Source organism: Adelges cooleyi, unplaced genomic scaffold (assembly GCF_023614345.1).
Source record: "Adelges cooleyi isolate 19-005CV unplaced genomic scaffold, UGA_ACOO_1.1 ACOO_flye_CR_arks_rails_tigmint_CR_PRNA_1, whole genome shotgun sequence".
NCBI classification, from domain to species: Eukaryota; Metazoa; Arthropoda; class Insecta; order Hemiptera; family Adelgidae; genus Adelges; species Adelges cooleyi.
The window spans coordinates 6040069-6056800 of NW_026095751.1; the positions used below are offsets into that span (position 1 = coordinate 6040069).

Consider the following 16732-nt stretch of genomic DNA (forward strand, 5'->3'; position numbering starts at 1 on the left):
CTGAGTAGTTGTCTTTGAGTGGGGTTAAATATCGACTCATAAGGTTGGTTGCTCTTTAATAGGATTACCAGATAGACTGAATTTCTAAACGAACGTTGAGTCTTCCCTCGACTAGTTATCAAGTAGCATGAGAGGGGATGGCCATAGTTGAAAAGTATAAAAATACAAACAAAACAACAGCTTGATCTGAGTAAATTATCATACGCTGAGTTTTTATATTATATATAAATACGCGTGTAAGGAAAACATATCAGTACCTAAAATAGATGACTGATTTAAATTAGACGCAAGTGTATTTATTTATTAAATCTAAGTAATAAATTAACTTAATCTACAAGCTGCTGCTTCAACATTGTTGCTTTACTACAATCGAGGTACGTACACAACAACATTTCACACATATCACAATACATAGTAGCGTAATGTAATAATTTTAAAGAGGTTAGGGTAGTGTAGGATAGCTCCATCAGCTTCCATAATCCCCTACCATTCTCCCCTTTAAATTTAAACCATTACAAATTCTACTAACGGAAAATATAAATTATTTTTGATTAACGTGAAGTAGTGTTTAATTAGAATATATATATATATATATCTGTGGCTTGGTGCAAGGAAAGCCAATGTCAAAATGTTGACAAAATTTGTTGATATGACTATGGTTTTTTTGTTCAAACATTTTTATTAACAAATTTTGTCAAAATGTGTGACGTACTGAAGGCGACATTTGTTCGACGTGCCGTTTTGTCTTAGTGCCGATAAAATGAAGCAAACACTTTCTGGTGACGTTAGTTGAGTTGTCGAGCTAGGTGAACTGTACCGTACACATATGACCCTGGACGCCGTAAGACACCCGGATTACTTCAATCGAGTTCGGGTAACTTTGATTACATATTATATTATTTTGAGGAGAAAAAAAATGTCTACACACCAGAGTCGGTGTCGACGAGTAAAGCGGATCAACGGAACGCGCATAAAAGACTGCGAGTAGTCTTCGCGCTATCGACACAAGCAGATGTCGATTTCCCAGCACACGCAAACACTATACACCGGTGCACAATCCTTATAATATTATGCCTCTTCTCCATCCTTTTGTCGTCGTCGCTTCAGTATTCTTATCACGTATTCAGTCTGTCACACGCGTTAAAAGTATCATAATATCGCCAACGTCCCAGGACTACACGCAACCCCCCGATCACCGCCCACCCACTTAGCGCAATCCCTTTTGACTATTCTTTGTGTATACGTTGTGTATGTATAATACATTACAAGACTGATTGCATTCAAAGCTCGTGTGCCGTGCTCCCGCTGACATTATAACCGTACACATAATGCTTTGTACGAGAAATAATAAATATTATTCGTTTCATCGCCGTTTCCAAACGGCCGCAACGACAACGTCATAAATAAGCGCACACTATAGGCGAAAATTCGGTGAAAGAGAATCGTATAGTAGTGGCTGTATAGTATATTATGTATAATTAGTGTAGCGAAAATATATATATATGTACATGAATTATATTATGACCACTATAAAATATTACACCGTATTCCGAACAATATTCTGTCCTCTCAACTTGCTCACAGGTATCACGTCTACGAATATTGCTAAAAGTTTAATTTTTATTCATCGTTTAAAATTCACATTATTTCTGTTTTTAATAACTTTTATAAAAAATTATTTCATTAAAATATTTAAAAATCTACGCCCTGTGTCGTATATAATATGTTTTAATTAAAGTTTCTTTAAAATTTTAAGACTGTATGACTGCATGACTGTATTATTATTATTATTATTATTATATAGATGAGTTATAATAATAATGTAAAAGAGTGAGTAATGTTTAAAATAGACTATTTAAAAAAAAACTACAAATAATAACTCTTCATTAAAATGTCATTAATGTTGTATGATTAAATTAGGATACAATATTATATTTTCACTCTCAGTCATAATCTAACGCGATATTAATCAGTTTTCACACGCAAAATAAATAAATAAGATAACTATATGGATTTAATTTTTGGCTAAGTGATGTTAATAAATTGTAAAACTTTAAACCAAAAGTTCTGGTTTTGATATATCATAATATAATTCTATAAAGAAAAAGTACCTACAAACATTTTTATAATTTACCTTTCAATAGATTGCATGAAACACGGCTTGAATTTTTGATCTGTAACAAATAATTAATAAAATAAAATATTTATATCAGTTATAACATTTTGTTAATATTCTATTGACAATATACCATTTTCTTAATTACTAAGTATTTAACCTACGTCGACTTTTTTTTTAAATTTTATTCTTTCCATTAAATAATTGGAATGTATTTGGTTGACGAAAAATTTAATTATTTTGCTATTAAGATACTGTGCAACGCAGCTTTGATTATTAATTAATGGGTTATTTAACAGTTCAATCTATGACTCGTCCATTAACACAACTGTTGGCAGTTAAGTTTTAAAACTATAAGATTTTAGTAACATTATTACAACAAAGAGGTTATAGCTATTTTAAACTAAATTTACAGGCCGTGCGTTATCTAGGATCTTCATGTATTACATCCATTGTCGTTAAAACTCTTAATATTGTAAGGGTGCAATTAAAAAGCACTCAAGACTGGCTCAGGTGAACTTTTCGACTTGATAGTTTGTCAACGTAACGTCAACCAAACAAGTGAACGACTCAAAAATGGTGGGTGTTTTTATTTTTATTTTCAAGACAGATATTTGTCCAGAAGGATAATATACCAGTGATCTCGTGAGTCAAGCGTGCGAGTCACGTCACGTCTCGTCTTATCCCAATCCTTCTGGTTTTGAATCTGATTAATTATCACCAGTACACTCAAAGTAAAGTATATTTGTAAACGAAAAACTCGTTATTTTAAAACAATAGTATTAGAATAGAACATAATATGATTTATCATAAAGTCCAACCAGCTACTGTATCGTACAGTAAATCAAATAATAGGTGTTGGGTTGGTATTTGCTGACTGTTTTTTTTTTAACAAAAAGACATTTGGGTAGTGATTTGCACGAATACACCTTCTCCCGTTGAGTGTTAAAACGTATATTCATTTTTGGTGAATACAAACCGCTTATCGCACTAGAAAACCCTTAAGAAAATATACTTGTATGTATAGTTAAGTAACAAAATAATAAAATACCCTTCACCACGAAAAAAAAATTAAACTTTTTGTATCATTATCAGCGCTACTAACAGACTGAGTCTTTTCATTACGCTCATAACAATTTAATAATTAAAAGGCACCTGTAAATTATATCTCGTGATTAGTGTTAAACTCACAATATATGTTTTTATAACATAATTTTATTTTACAAGATTACAAATATTTATCAAATTAATAGAAATTTAACAAAATATTTGACGTTAGAGTAATTTGTCTCTTAAGCCCAACTATGTTTAGCATCGCCCACTCATTTCCGTTCAGCTTATTGATTTTCGCTATTCAAATATTTCTTAAGTGCGAGTCCGCAAATGCAAACATTGTGATTATAATTTTGAAAACAAATATTATTCAGGGCTATAAAAGGAATTTTTTTTGTCCATGAACAAACTAAAATGTATTTAAATTCTTATCGAAAGTTTACTTTTAGGGCTTTTTACAACATATATTATAATATTAAAAAAAATAACGGTATTTTTGAATACTTGCTTAAAATTATTATATTGAATGTATTAAATTTATACAATATAATTTACTAGATATAATTTATTTATTTATTTAGTAATTATATCACTAAAGTTTGCTTACTAGGATTTAATTTTTTTTTTAGTACAATTCCCAAGGATTAAGTATACGTATTAATAACTATCAACAAGAGAAGAAAGTTTTGATTACACTTTTTTTGCATTGCATTGCTATTTCATCGTAGGCGTAATACATAAATATACTGTTTAAACTGCCTTAAATGCCCGCGGGGCAATAAACATTAAACGAAATATCTACATAAATTCAAGTAAGAAATGTTAGTCAGAGAGCTTTCTTTTATTTAAATCCAAGCCCGAATGTTATTAATCTTAAAAAAAAGAAAAGAAAACGCCCCGAAGTTGTAAAGTCCTATTATCCAAACATCTTTCGGTAGTCAGCTGTTTACATTTATGTATCATGCAATTTTCAAACTTCTAAAAATTAAATAAATTGTCTTAGTGACAAATAGTTGAGTAGTACTGGTGAGCATATTATGCAATTAATCTGTCTCAGCTGAATACCGCTCTATAAAGAAGGCAGCGATTTTTTCATAATATGAACCATTAAACAAAAACAACAAACATTTTTTAAATTATCTAATAATTAGTAACCCTTTATTGCCTACATAGATATTTAATTTGGGAAGTTTGCCTTTAATTATTGTTGTTTTATTCTTCAATATACATATTATTAATACGATTAAAAAACTGTTGTTGGGTTGTCAAGCTAAGAGGATATATTTAAATTCGACATTATTAAATCACTACTAAATTTAGCTTTAGAGCACGCTGAATTTAAAATATAATTTCAGCATCCCTTCTCATATTTCCCCAATTCAAGCAAATACAGCCAATTTCATACTGTGGAAAGGAATCGAGTTATCGGTCAGATTCATAGCCTGTAATTTATATTAAGATAAGGCCATGTTGTAAATACACAAATAGAGTTACTTAAAGATATGTAATAAAATAATTTTGAACTAAAATCTCCTTTGTGTACCTACTTGAAAAATTGTCAGTATAGCGTCCTTTTAACGAAAAAGAAAAATATTTAAAAATGTTGTTCATAAAAGAAATCTTACGTTGTTCTTAGTTTGTGGGATTATTTATAACGGGATAAAATAAATGTTTATGCGCATTCCAAAAAGCCGGTTGTGAAGGTATTTTTGTAAATGATTATAGGTAGAGATGAATAGAACTATTGTCAACGAGATTTGCCGGAAGTAGGTGACGGAAGCCGTTATGGTGTACCATTCAAATTTACCCCATCCAACTGTGGGCAGCAACAACTTGGTCACCCTACTATAACGAGCCCTGCCACGGCCAGCTTTAACCGTGGTTATTAAACCAAATTACCTGGATACAGGGGTAAGGCCGTGAATGCGGAAACATAACCACCCTCCTAAAAGCAACAACAGTTTCTATGAATACTAATTGCTTTTAAAACAACGGGTGGATGAGATGCTTATACGGCGACTTCAATGAGACCGTAAAGCACATAGTAGTAATTTATTTATAAGGAGAGAAACCGTTTTTAAATTAAATAATAAGCGAAATTAGTTTAGAAACATTTGCTTTTCAACAATATTTCTGGTCCGTTTGTTTTCTAAATCAGACTATATCGAAATAATAATTTGAATAACATGTGAGACTAAACTCCACCTTTTTTTTATTTATATAAAATTATTAAAACATAAGAAAACCATATGGATCAGATGTCTAGCTTATCTGAGTGAAGAAAAACAAATTCTTTATAAGGTATCTTAAAATATTTTTTTGTAAGTTGACTGAAAGTATTCAAATATTAGTATAACATTCTATAAGCATGTTAATTCTGAGTTATTATTTTAATTTATGGTTACATATAATATGCTATGTGTAATAGGTTTTCATATTATAAAATATAATATCATCAGACCTTAATAGTAGTGGTTTTCTTACTACTTTGTTTTTGCCAGGATTATTCGTGTTATTTTTTTTAACATTCCATATCTTCTCGTTTCATTTTACTTCGTTTGAACAAATAATATTATTTAGACGGCCGGTCAAACGAGCAACCACAAAAACCATGAATAATACATAGCAAAGGAGAATAATATTATAGCAACGCTGTTAAAAAATGAACTAGGAAAAGATGTTATACCATCTTCATAATATATCATAAATATTTCGGGCTATCACAAGAAACTTTTTAATAATATACGTACAAAATATACATGCTATCTGTAGAAAATCAAATTAGTTATTTACCATTGGAGTACGTAGAATATTTCCACTGGATTTCTGTTACGATCAATTGTATTTAGCTCAAAACAAATTGAAAATGTATGAGCAGTTGTTTACCTAATAGAAATTAGTTTTGAAAATTGTTTTCATAAAATAATATAAGATGAAGTATAAAATAAATCATGCGTCAATTTTTTCTGCAAAATCCTCTAACTAATTGACACAACAATTGACATATGTCATAACCAATGGACTTCTGCAATGAGTTCAAAACGTCAGTGACCAATTAAAAATATAGATACATCCAATGATTAAGTTAGTCATATTTCAATCCACAAAAGCTTTATGGATATTAAAAAAATTGTATCTATATCTAACAAGAACAAAATAAATATGTTTATTTGGAACTATTTTACGAACTTGACTATATAAACTTTGGTATTACATCTCAAAGTTTCTTTTATAACTTCCTCAAAACTAAAGTAGAAACAGTGTTAATTAACTATTTACCTCAAAGATTTTACATTTTCTTATTTTTATTTTTTATTATCTAAAAACAACAATAATTTTTTCGAAAAATATTGGATTTTTAAAAATTGAAAAAATACTAGCCAGTTAATACGTTTGATTATTTTAAATTAATTTTTTTAAACATTGTAGTTATAATAATGAATTGAAAAAAATAATGTTTTTATTTTATCGATTTTATATAATATGTTATAAACATTTAATTTTAATAGAGATTTATTTACTTGTAACTATTTCATAAAACATATAGTCAGTGTTTCTTTTTTGCATACAGTTTTTTTTTGTGGTTTAAGGGAATTTTAATCATATTATGAAATTTCATGGACGTTAAATTGATGGCCTGTAGGACGAGCAGGGGCGGTCATATGCCCGATGTTATGTTCCACACACTTTCTGAACACAATGGTATATGTTATTTTTATTCTGGACGAATATGAAAAAAGTTATAGAATTTTCAAAATGTGGCTGCTTTCTGGAACACCCTATATTATCATCCAGCTATAATATATCTCTATGTCCCTCTTGGGTACAATAATGTACTAAGTACTATTAGGTAAATACTTATCAAATAAAGAAAATACAAGCAGATTTTCAAGTGTATCGTGATTCACTCTAAACGTATAGCATGTATTTGACATGTATTGTTAATAATATTAGCATAAACTTTCAACAATCCCTCGATAACTTGTAAAAACGCCCTCCTGAACTGAAAAAACCTTGGCCTTAATTTTGAAACCTTTTTATTTAATGTACTCTATTAACTATAATTTCAAACAACTTCATTTATTAAAATCAATATTTTATAAAGTGTTTAAAAAGTATAGTGACAGTCATAAAAGCTTTTTGGTTCAATATTTTTAGTGCGCTACTATAAGTGTGCTACATAAATTAGACAAATTGAACATTTTATATTATTTTTTCACAGAATAATTACTGTCCTATGTAAAACTAAAGCTAAACGCTAATCTATTGAAAAAACAAGTTTGACACAAGTCTTATCCACTGATCGAAAACGACATTATTTATACACGTAACAAAAGATGTACTTAAAAATTTAGTGTTTATTTAATATTACTAAAGATTTATCAATAAACATAGCAACGTTCAATTATTGTATGATTTATTAGATAATAATCAAGTAAACAGACAATTTCGAAAACTATGTTAATAGAGTTTTCTGCATTTGTCATTATTTATTAACAACCGCTGTTTCCCAGAATGACATAAGAATTACGTTTTTAAATTGAAGACAAAATATGATAATATATTACATCGATGCACGCACTGGTGTGGGAGTTTTTTTTTTTGTATTATAATCCACAGGGATTGTTCGACATGCAACCGAAAATACTTGTCCCATCGGGTTAAACGAATCTAATTTATTTTTTGTGGTTACACTAAAAAAAAAAAACAAAGGAAAAGTTGCAACAGCCAGCGACAAAAATAAATATTGACGCTTTACACATAATAGAATAATGTTCCTATTTGTTGGTAATCTATTAATTGCGAGTGTGCGTTTTCTTATTTTAATTGTTACAGTCTAATTATTTACAGTAACATATTGTACATCAATATATTATTATCAACGTTTACAACTATTTTTCAAAACGGCCGTAAATCTGGTGTTTGGTAAAATGCCACTAACTCGACACGTCCCATAGGAAATCAAGCAACCGTTATAGGAATAAACAACATTGTTTCGGCGGAGGTGTAAGTTTTCAATCGTAAATTACACAGCGAACGGCTGTAATTCACCGGATACTTGAAACGCCGACAGAAGATTTCAAAATGTAAAACCGCCAATGAGAAATAGCCGAAACAAGAACTGTCCACAAAAGTAGTTCGTCACAAGTTTGGGTATTGAAAATGACAATAAAAATGAAGGGTCCGATGGATTTTGCCGGATTGGGTCCCCAAGAGAACGTTAGTTTATTGCATTTTTAAACTTCACGTTCTTCTTCGACTTACTGAATACGGAATATTTCGTTTTACATTTATTTGCTTATCACCAAAATTGCGGCTTAACGGCTGTGCACATTCAAAATATAATAATATACGTTGTACTCACGACAAATTGCAGTGTAACAACAATACTAGAGTATTACAATTAATTTTTCGGACATTTAAGTAATAATAAATATTATTTTATTTCTAAAAAAAAAAATTGGAATTAAAACGTCTTAAAAATATATTCCTTGTGTCATCAGCTATGTTGTGCTGAAATAATTGAAACGAAATTAGATTGACGAGGGATTAAGTTAAAAAATAGGACGAGAGTTGAATGAATAGATTTACAATCCAACAAGGTTCAAAAACTCGAGACAGTCAACTTTATTATTAATGCCCACGTGTGCAAAGTAAACAACATTTAACATTTACCTAGTTTACAAAGGAAAATTAACAACGAAATCTGCAACATTACTTAGCAGTCGTTCCATCGAATCAACGAGCATACACATGAATAGAAAAATACTTTTAACCTTATCCTACATTTACCTAGCGAGTCGGTCTAGCTCGGATTCGATAAAAGTATGACCTACTCAGTTCTTTTGAGCTCTTGACTATTTCGACTTTCCAGACATTGAGAATCTTTTAATTCGTTGAAATTTTTCTGGAGAATCCGATTAGTCGCTAACTTTTGTTTGTGTGTCCTTTATTATAAAATTGAAATGGCTGTCGGTCCAAATCCAGAAAATATAGTAAATGTTTTCAATTATTATACCACATTGTATAATATTATAGTTTGTATTATGTTCGTTAGAAAAAGTATAAGGACATACTATTTATTTACAATTTATATATGCACTTAAATTGCCTATATAAAATGTCGCGTTAAAAATGAAAGGCAATTTCTTAGCAAAATATAACGACTTGAAGATAGTATCCGTATTAGTTGTACAAGTTATATGTTTCACATTAACACGGTAATTATTAAACTAATGTATAATATTATTTTACTAACCTGATCAACGATAACGATATTATTGCTAACTTATGCAGAAAAACACTATATGCTCATTTGCATAGATGAAGCGTGGCATGGCAGTTTAATATTAAAAAAATATTTTAAGAGACCAGAATATAATCCAAACACAGCTCTTTGAAATTAAAGCCGATGGGAAATGAAATGATGTTACACGAAGTGTGCGTTGAGTCCTGCCTCAGGGGAACACATGGTAATTTTCATGAAAAGGGCATTATTTATAATTGTATATTACATATTTTTCGAAGAAAACATGCTTAAAATATTTTTTTCTCGTCATAACATAGTGTAGAAAATTATGTGAGTTTGTTTTAAAAATATAATAATAAAACTGAGTATAATACTTTGGTAGAACCGCGACAGCTATTGTTCAGCTAATTAAAATGAGTTATATCATACATACTTCATAAGTACGTTTTAAGTAGGTATTTTAATTTCTAAAGTAGAATATATATATTTTTTTTTTCTAAACCAAAATATATACATTTGTTACATTGCATTTTTCTTTATTTGCCACTGCTTATGAATATTATTATCTATAATATTTTTTTATTATTACAATCAAGTATATTATACTGCACTGTTCCCTTCGCAACAGTACATTATAAATTGTTAACAGAATTTCGATCGCTCGGTTGAAGATTTCTTCGGAATTATAGCTTAGAATATTGTTGTTTCTCAGAAGTTTCAATATTATGGTTTAACGTTTCCGGAGAATTAATAAAATAAAAATCGAAGAAGGGTCAACAAGCAATATTGAAAAAGCAGTCGAAGGCTATTAGTTTCTAAACATTTCACGAATTGTTATCATACTATCGCTTAATAATTCTACTGTAAGACTGTTGGCTGATTATATATTCAGAAAAGTAGCTAAGAAGTTTATGTGTATGCAACAGTTGGTCAACAAAGTTTTGACGTTTTGTCGACCATTTTCCACGAACTCTATTTACTCTAGAACGGCAACGAGACGTTACTGTAATTAAAAGTATAGCGACTAAGTGATTATAAGTTTAACCTTCATATTTGGTTTTTGTAGATTTAACCCGCGACGGTGATAATTTTGCATATTGGCCCAATTATTACTATCTTATTAGTAGAAAATGTATACTTGCAACAAGACAAAATTCTTGCAAACCCAAAGTTATTTTTAGATACATAAATACTATCACCAACATTATATAAAATCAATTTTTTTTAAAGCTTTGACTACAAAGTTGTTGTTTTAAACTTATCTCCTATGTAAGTAGTACAACATGTAATTTGATGATAAAGATTAAAATTACAAACAATTAATTAGGGTTAAACTTTTACTGCACTTTTTTTGTTTTATGTTTAGTTGAAAGTGTTCACAAATAAGTAGTTTACACAACATGTTGTTCCTAATTAATAAATAATATAAATTAAATTAAACATTGAAATAAGAATGTTAATTATTGTACATCAACTTTTAAAAAGCCCAATCACTTATTTTATACTGTATCATTCGTTATAGGTAAGGACTATGCCGACAGGAGATTAATTTTTCATTAAAAAAACCAAGGAAAATAATAATAATTACTTGACCTATTTATACATAAATTATAATGATTTAGTGGTAATTAAAATGAAAAATTGCAACGCATTACAGACATTCAAAAAGGTAACTAATATATTATACCATGTACGTGATAAGAAATTAATGATTTTTATACTACATTCTATGTTTTGTTCTTATTGTTTAACATTTTTAATCAAACCAAACGTGGTAGGTAATAATTACATATAGAAAAATATGAAATAAACAACTAAATCTAAAAGTCCTGAAGTACTTGATTTCAATTATTAAACTTGTTAATTCAACCCTTAAAACTTTTATGGTATTAGGGATTATTAATATTCATACTGGTATCTAAAAAATTACTTGTAGCTATAATATTGGTTTATTATTATACATTAGTATTATAAAGGAAACAGAAATGAAAATAAAAATAGTTAAATTTAATATACCACAATCATTGTATTGTTAAATAATTCCCCCGTTATTTATTTTCATTGTAAGACCAGAGATTGAAATTTCCTTATTAATATACACCATTTTTAAATAGTGTATTTTCGTCACTAATAAAAATGTCGTTAGTTTTACCATTTAAACTCATGACTAAAATTATTTAAACTATTATGTCATGTCTGCAACTTCAAATACATTGGAAACATAATATCAATTATGCAAATCTCAGAGATTAGACAATCTCATAGCCACATTACAAAGGTTTACAAAAAAAACGACTTTTGAAAAAAATCTATTGAACCAAAATGCGTTACAGTCATAAGACATTAATATAGCCAAGCTAAATTAAAACTCAAGTTATATTCATAAAAAGTTTCTACTTTAATTACATTTTCAGAATCTCTTGCGAATTTTTTTTTTATTAGCTTTTTCTTAACTCGTCTTTTTTTACTTCTAATTTTTGTTTTAAAACTTAGCATTTTCTATATCTAAAATCGTGTATAATACTTCCCTTTTCTTTTTTTTTTTAATTTGCACATAATTATCAAATGTTTAGGTAACGAAAATGAAATAATTGAAATGAATTAGATGTGACTTGAGTCTTCACATTGTTTTCAAAATGTAGTGTTTAATGTTTACACTGTACACATTACATGTATTATGTAATAAATTTAAATATTGCAGTGTTAAACTTTTTAAGCCAACGTTTGTTTTTTATATATAATCGATACACTATTTTCACTTATCGAAACAAATGGCAACTCCGTTAAATATTCACGATACGGTTGACAGCAAAATGGTGTTTGTAAAAAAACATCCAAGTCTTTTTTTTTTTTTTTTAGTAATTGGCTACCGAATAAAATGATACAAATAGGTGCACGTGTAATTGCCTCCGGTGTTTGTTCAACCCTCGTTTGAATAAGTATTTGTATTTCACTGTAGAAATGGAAAAGATCAGAGAGATTTATGGGCTGCTCGCGTACCTATATATATGTGTGCCTAGGTTATTTCGGTCAAAATATTCTACCGAAAAACAAATAAGGTAACCGTGCATGTATAGATTGAAGAGGGAGCTAGAGAGGAAATAGGGAGAGAATATATATATAATATTACGTATAGCAAAGTTGAGAATGTATAGAATGGTTTAGTAGTGTGTTTCTGAGTACGTTTGCTGTAGAAAATGTACGAAATAAATAACTCGAAAATAATAAATTTGGCGAGTCTTTAAATTGAATTTCAATATAATATATTTCAGGTACGCCGTAAACCGAGCGAACGTGACCGATTATGGTTTATTACATTTTGATACTTTATACTCATTGATTGATAATAATATAATCATATAGACAATAGTGTACAGTATGTTTTAGTTTGTACTATGATAATAATAAGCTATGTAATATAATTTATACACCAAGGAAGTTATGGTTGGAATAATTCCGTTTGTTTTTTTTTCGGTCTGTCTATTCGCGTTTACCGTTAACTTTAGAGTAATTATAACGTACAAATCTTGTTATTTCACTGTGCAGAAATAGTTGTACTACAAAGCTGATGGGAAATTGTTATTGATCCCGCCCCGGTCGGTGCTAGAAAACGACACATTAATGCGAACGAGATTGATGTTTTTTTTTCTGCAACTTATGCGCACACTTCTTAGGGAGGACCGTTATATAGTAAAACAAATGACTGAAAAAGCCAAATACTAAAATAATTACCATGTGGGTCCGCTCTCATGCTCCACCCCCCCCCCCCCGCCCGTGTATCGTATCTGAAAAACGCTCCGGGCTTAGTATGTGGGATTACAATGCTTAAAGGCACGGAAACCCACGGTTGTTTACGTGGAAACTAGTTGAGCTGTAATAATTTTTTATAAAACCAGCAGCAAGTAATACGCCGTATGTGAAACAGAAACGATGGGAGTAGTTTTCAAGAGGAGCATTTTTTTTTTTGCGCCCATAATAAAACTCAATTGAAAACCCATCACCGCCTTTAATAGCTATTGAACGCACGCGGCGCTCTCTCGCATGACCTCTTCCCGAAAAACGCTATAAAAATAACAATCAAATAATAACAATAACAACAACAATATCACATTCCATAATGTGTACTTCAGTACATCGTGTTGGTGTTATTTTTTTAACCGTTAACACATTTTAATACACCATTAAAATACAAAAAAAACATACCCTGTATACTTCATGTAATCATGTAATGCATACTATTATTATACACAAGAATATTCATAAACCATGTTACAGTAATATTGGCTTTGGCTAAAAAAGTTCCAAATACAATCTTTTTATACATCGAATGAACAAACTAGCTATTAATGTCTAATTTTATGTACCTATGTATATTAGGTATCCCTATGAAAAGCTCAATTGTGTAATCAAAAATTAATGTTTGGCCAATAACCAGTTTTGGATAAATACGTCATAGCTTGTTATTATTTAAAGATGTAGTGTTGAGGAATAAAGTGTAGAATCTACCATTGACTTTTAAATGTTAATAGCTGATAAGGTATTAACCTGATAGGTAATATCTAAAACTGGTCATCGACAACTCAATACATCATTCTGTTTCGCGTCTAACGCATATGTTGCGGGTTGGCTTCTAAAAGTTGCCCTTAAAAACAATATTTTGAACTCGAAAACTAAGTTTTGTCCATTCAATAATAATAAACATTGTATTTGGGACGTTTTTTTTTAAACTAAAACAAATTAATTCGTCGAAAATATTATCGCATTATGGGACATTTAAAAATGTTTTAACGGCATTCCGGTGGCTTCCATTTTCACACGATTCCATTTGACCGTTATAATAATTTCTATACTTGCATATTATGACATTATACATGGGTTTAATTTTATGCATTATTGAACACGCTACGGGATTATTTTTTTACGAATTCAGAGTTAACCCGGGTCCGGCGTGGGCGTGAAGGTGCGATGGAAACGGTTGTACCGTTGTAGTTTATTGTGGACGCAAACGTTCACAATAAATTTATGGCGGCAAAGCATTATCAGGACTAGGTGGTAAAAATATTGAAAACTAGACTCGCAGAAGGTGTACCTATACAAGCGATAAGGGTTATCTACGGGGATGGTCTTGTTGGGCTTGAAATGGCAAACACCACACGGTTAGGTTAGGCGATAGATCCGGCGGACGGCCACGCGAAAAACGGCATACACTTTTAATGGCCGATTGTTGGCGCGACTCTTTTGTCCATTGATTTTTATTGTTGCGTAACCACGGTAACCCGGTTGAATGGTGATTGTACCGCGGTAAGTGGTATTCGCGTAAGATGACTTGTTCGGCTTGACCACCACCGTTGACCGCATTAGGATAATATATATATATATATATATATATTATTTCAGTAGCCGTTAACCGAAATCACGCAGAAAACACAACGTCTAAGTATACTACGACGCCCCCTTAGCGTCCGCCTGATGTGTCACATCCGCCTGTGTAAGTCCATATCCGTCCGTTTGTGTAAGGCCATCACGTTCCGGTGGCTTTGGTCTATAAATCAATTTCCAATATTTTCAATTCCGTGTACATCAATATTAGATACACAAACTTTGTAAGCACGCTATAATATATTATATCCGCGGGCCCGCCAAAAACTTCATGTCCGTCCAGATTAATGTTTCTATTTTGACGAGCCTGCTATATCCCGTGGATGGCAAGTTTGCCCACACTCCTGGAATTATATTACCAAGACCACAGAATTAACGCGGAATAATATTAATTTGTACAAATATTCCATTTATATAACGAAATTAAAAAAAAAAAACATATAATATATAACATGTCTAATGCCTTGTTAAATTTTCAAATTGTTGTGTATTGTAATAAATGACAAGTTCGATAAAAAAATTAAAAAATGCATTTTCCCCAATCTATGGCCACATGATTTTTTATTCAAACTTTTAAGAATTAATAGTGTTTTATAAAACAAAGTAGGTAGCTGAATAAAACTATAACTATATGTTTTACAACATATAGTGAATTGTACTATTTACAAACACAATAAAACCATTTGACCATAGCAGGTGTACTAGACCATATTAAGTTGTATCACTACCCAATAACATATAATATCATTTTGCCAAAAAATAAAATTAATTAACCGATATATATATATATATTTATATATCGATTTTCTTTCAATTATTTGATTTTCATTATTATAAATGGTTCTGTTTTTTGGAATATCAATGGTGCGTTCAGATAAACTCAATTCTACTATACGAGTACTACATAAAATAGAATAGCCATTCACAGTAGTTGGCTGAAAAAGCCTGCTGCCTGCTTTGTAAAGATTTCAAATAGAACGTAAAATATTAAAATTGACGCTCCATGTAGTAATCAACCTAAATGGCGTATTGGCTTTAGTTCTACGGACAATTCTCGGTTAAATTATAGTGTATGTAACATAACACAAATATTAATGTTCTAAGTTGTTTGTTAGTAAATGGAAAGTCAGGTCGAATAAATTTAAAAAAAACTGCCTATTAGTTCAGTTATATTAAGCTAAGCTAATACAATTATAATAATTTCTTCGTTATAATAACCACTAAAAAGAATTTACAATTATTTTGACATCATAAACTAATTTTCCAAAAAAAAATCGAGATATGGTGCATTAATAACTATCTTTTGGCCAACGATGTTTCAGATTACTTCATAACTTAAATGAGAAAAAGTTTTGTTATTATAATTATTAATTTTTTAAATGTGAGCTAATCATTTTTTGTATTAACGTTAATTTGAGTAATCTGATTACGGAGGAACTCGATATATATAGTTAGAAATAAACTTTTTTACACTCATCCGATTAACATGCACACACACACACACACACGTACACTTTACTATATAGCAGTGTTCCACGAAACAATCTCATTTATTATTTAATTATGTTCCGAAAACTTACAAAACTAAAGCCGAACAATTTTTTGAAAAAATATTTTTATCACAAATTCAGCGAAATGTGTTGTGGTAAAACAAAAAAAATTAGTTCATTCTTTTCTCTAACGGCTAACCGATGTCTTTCCCATAAACAGATAAAAAGACATAACTTTGATTAAATAATTTATTCAAGTGTTCAAAATCTCCATTGAAAAAGTTGTAGTCATCATTTGATGAATATAATGTCGTTGGTGTCATCGATTTTAAATCATGAAGGACAGCTGCCTATCTTATAATAAAAACATATTATCCTATATCTGATATGACACGACAGTTGGCGTCATAAAAAATTGAATTCAGAATTGTATGAAACGCATAA

General features: G+C 30.0%; 1 protein-coding gene across 2 annotated transcripts in view; it reads right to left on the reverse strand.

Annotated features, from left to right (window-relative positions):
* LOC126834704 (hemicentin-2-like) overlaps positions 1-16732 on the reverse strand; it is a 156235-nt gene that overhangs the window by 67401 nt on the left and 72102 nt on the right. For both annotated transcript variants that reach the window (XM_050566826.1, XM_050566817.1), the window contains one exon: positions 2135-2174. The gene's annotated coding sequence lies outside the window, so the exon portion shown is untranslated. The remainder of the gene's footprint in view (positions 1-2134; positions 2175-16732) is intronic.